Here is a 4,402-nt window from a genome sequence, read left to right as displayed (position 1 = left end):
TGGACAAGAAAATTCCTAAAATGGAGTTGTCTGCACAGAACCCGATCTGAACTCAATAGAACACTTATGGGATCAGTTAGAACATCGGTTTCTCTCAGACCCCAACGTCTAACGTCACTGCCTTCTCTGGTTTCAGCTCCTGAGGAAGAATGGGCTGCCATTTCCCAACTGACTTTCAGACATCTCATTACAAGAGTCCCCAGCAGAGTTCAAGTCGTCATAAAAGCGAAGGATGGATTCACCCCATATTAATGTACTCTGTCTTCAGGCCACGAGTGGACTACCGGGACCATCCGATAGCCGTGTCATCCTCAGTGGAGGATGCGAATAGGAGGGGCGTGGAGTCAGCACACCGCTCTTCCGGTCTTTATGATGGTATTCTTGACCGAAGTTACTATTCGATTGAGTAGCTCCTCAATTGGCGTCACGAGGCTGAGTTCAAAAACGGCTCTGAGCACTATGGGACTTAACTAAGGTCACCAGTAGCCTAGAACATAGAACAACTTAAACCTAACTAACCTAAGGACATCACACACATCCATGCCCGAGACAGGATTCGAACCTGCGACCGTAGCGGTCACGCAGTTCCAGACTGAAGCGCCTAGAACCGCTCGGCCACTCCGGCCGGCGAGGCTGAGTGCACCCCGAAAAACGGCAACAGTGCATGGCGGCCTGGATGGTCACCCATCCAAGTGCCGGCCATGCCCGACAGCGCTTGACTTCGGTGATCTCACGGGAACCGGTGTATCCACTGCGGCAAGGCCGTTGCCAACCCATATTAATGCGGAGGAATAATTGTCCAGATGCTTCCGGTCATATAGTGTATATGAAAATGAGAGACAGTCTTTAGTTTCTTCGTGGAGAATTTCACAAGTTCATACATTTTAGATAGACAATTTCTAAGATTCCCAGTATATTTTGTACATAAAAAGTACTTATGTGCGAGTAAATAGTGCTTAATTTAAATTTATTTTGTTTTTTATCCTTGTTGTAGTGTCTGTGCAGGTTATGCAAGTGAATATTTTCTGTTCCAGTTGTGCTTTTCCTTAAAAACAGCCCGCTATCTGAAATACCAATAGTCGTGACGAGCGCTGAAATTTTGCATGATATAAAGGTCTAATACAGGGGTATTCAAAACGAAGGAATAGATTTCAGACATTTATTGCTTCCAAACTACAAAAGATAAAAACGCAATTCCAGCGTTCCGTTGAGCACCGTTTCTTACACGGCAAATATCAAAACGGTGGCTCATTTCCTGCCACACACGAAGCAGCTGGTCTTTCGTTATCGAATTCGCGAGCTTTCAAGAGTGTCAGGCATAGGGGGGATAAGAACGCGGTGTTTTGCGTAGTCCCACAGATGAAAGTCACAAGATATGTGGTCTGGAGACCTGGGAGGCCACCAGCGAAGAACTTCATCTGCTGCTCCTACTCTTCCAATCCAACGTTCTGGAATGGTGTCATGCGGTAACACTGAACTTGCTTAGAGGAACACTCTAAGCAAGTCCGATATTACCTCAATGACACCATTCCAGAGCATGTTGGACTGGACGAGAAGCAGAAGAATAACATGACGGGCAGTATTTCTTTCACTGCGTTAGGCTATTGTGTTTTTACATTGAGGTGTCTCGAGGTCACCGCTGGTTTATTGCAAAGTAGAGTACAACAAAAACCTACCGTATTGCGTCACAAGTAAATAAGTATAAGCTTCCGAACTGCGTCGTTATCAGTAAATGACGAACGTTTTCTGTACTAAATAGTGTCTGTAAACAAAAAAGAAGGCACAAAAGGAAGGGAGCACAAAATAAGAACAGCTTCTACTTGGTTATAGCGAGGACAATAGTGTTGTAACTTCTATGTTTGCAATAGATCACATTTACCAGAGATGTTCAATATTTACACCGTTTGCACTAATGAAGTATTGAATCGCTCAATCATACCTTCACGCCTAAGCCTAAACGCTGCTAGTGCGGGCAGGCACGTCATCTGGTGACGTCACATGTTCAATATTTCTGATCCATTTAGGGGTATTTTCTGACAATTGAAACCCCACGTGTCTTGCATTAAATTACTTGTCTCAGCGTCATCTACGTCATGTCAGCGTTTTAAACTATTAATAAGAATCACTCTGTATGCTGATGTCCGTCCAATTGTTTGTTAGACTATCGTGTACAAATTTGAAGTAAATCGGTCAAGAAATGTTCGAGATTTTCGCTAACAACATTTATCCTTCAAAAAGGATACAGCCTTATTTATTTTATATTTAAAAATACGTAGCCTATGTCAGTCCGAACGTTTATTAGAGTGTCATGTAAAAACCTGAAGTAAACTTTTCAAGAAATTTTCGAGATTTTTTGTAAGAACGTTAAACAAACACTTGTCTTTATACAGTAGTTAGAATACACTTCTCTTTGCTACGGTTTTCCTCCCGAAGTAATCTCAGTGCATGAAGCGTTGTCTTAGAATGGGGCCTGTGTAGGCGTTCTCGCTACTGAGCGACTCAAATTTATGGCCGTGGGTGATATCCTCTCAGTTTTCTTCGCTCCGAAATCGGCACATATTCGCCAGAGCGCTTCGCCTTTTGTTGTTTATTTTTATTGTTGGGTTTCGGCTTTTCTCTCTAGCGTGCCAATTCTCATCAAATGAGAAATAAGAGGCCTGTTATGCGAGTAAATGGCCCGGAATGAGGTCAGAGCGTATAGCCATCCCGCGTGGGGATCGTAAAAGCGGGCCACAGGAAATGTAGTGTTAGGAGTGGTGCTGCGTGTAAAACACGACAACTCGGTCAAGTGGTGATTCTCCACATACGCGAGCCAGCGCGTCGCGGACACAAGAGGTACCATATGTCTAGGCCAAGAATCCAACAAAGGTAATGAATTTATTTCTGTTACTGCTTAGAAACCGTTTCGAATGAAATGATAAAAATTATTCCTTCCTATTTTTCCAGATTTTGATAGGTCGATTACAATAATTTTGCCACTAAACTGTCTATTTTTTAAATTTTTGGCCCTAATATGCCTTGAAGTCCCTAAAGACAGATATAAACCTGCGGAAGCAGTAATCCATTCATACTTATCAGTGTCTTTTTACGCCTCGAAATGATGAAGTTCCGTTTTCTCACAGCTCTTTCACGAAACCTGACAGATCGGCACTAGAAACAGCAAATGTGGAGGTAACTTCAAGTTTCGTCTTCACGTCAGCAATGAATTAATGGTGTCTCCTCTATGCTTTTACTTGAACTAAACTTCGGTTTTCTGCGACTTCTTATACTGGACGATTTCTTGAGTCTGCTTAACCATTTCGAAGAAGACGTAAAATCAGCAATGTCCATCTCAGTTGCGATTCGGAGAGCACTGTGTCGTAGTTCTTCACCGGTAATGGTGCTTTGCCTCTTACGAGCACATGTTATTTATTCAAGTTTAGGGGTTTATAGTGGTTATTAATGGAGGGGGGGGGGGGGGGCAGGGGTGCAAAAGAACTTGGTGGCCAACCTGTACAGCAAATCTTTTGGACAGTTTTTCTTTCACAGTTTTGCTAGTTTAATTTTGGCACGCGGTTATTACTTCGCATAAGTCTTTCTTCCATTTATACAGTTCACGGTCTGACTGTAAGAAGCAAAACCGCGTTTGCTCACTGATTAACGGTAACACAATGAATATTAATTCAGATTCATCTTAATTGTCAACACTTACGCTCCCACAAATGCAACTGATAATTATTATGAATATTAAATGTGTTGTAAATTTGAGTGAACAGCATCTGATGACAATTAGTTTAAGAGAAACGAAAACTGAAATTCGCTTTACAAATTACTATCGCACCGAGTGGTGCTATCTTTTTACCAATGCCCGTCAACTAAGAATGTGCGGCTGCTATGTCGCGCATGCGCAGTCCACTGTAGCTCCAATGGGGGTGTACAATTCTCCAGCTCTCTGGCGAGCTACGAATTTGTCAATTTTAAACATCTATTTAAATAATATTTGCAGTGCGTCTTAGCAGCTTATATTTTGGCATGGTCTGTCTTTCTGTGTATTATTCCTGTATAAAAATTTCAAGGCATGTTTCGACATGTCAGACTGAACCATTCCATTGTTAGTTTACATTTTACCACCATGAGTAGTGTGACCGAAACGTCAGATTTGTAAATGAAGTGTGTTCGTGAGGAGGGTGAGTGTTTATGCAGGATAATGTCGCTTTTGTTTTGTTGATGCGAACACTAAGTTGGCTCTTTGGCATAACAAAGTAATGGATAAACGGAGTAGAGAACTGTAAGGAAACCTGTGTCCGTATATCTCGATAGGCACAACTTCGGCAAACTGGACAGGTGCTGGTAACTTTACGTAATGAGACTACATCATATGGCTACCAATGACCATAGTGCCCGAATAGAAGTGACCACAGAA

At 42.4% G+C, this 4,402-nt stretch overlaps 1 pseudogene; it reads right to left on the bottom strand.

Annotated features, from left to right (window-relative positions):
• Positions 1-652: 652 nt before the first annotated feature.
• Positions 653-770, bottom strand: LOC126299913 (5S ribosomal RNA; annotated as a pseudogene).
• Positions 771-4,402: the final 3,632 nt, after the last annotated feature.

This window comes from Schistocerca gregaria, chromosome X, assembly GCF_023897955.1.
Source record: "Schistocerca gregaria isolate iqSchGreg1 chromosome X, iqSchGreg1.2, whole genome shotgun sequence".
Classification (NCBI taxonomy): domain Eukaryota; kingdom Metazoa; phylum Arthropoda; class Insecta; order Orthoptera; family Acrididae; genus Schistocerca; species Schistocerca gregaria.
The sequence above is the reverse complement of the archived record's forward strand: the minus strand, read 5'-3'. Positions and strand labels throughout refer to the sequence as shown.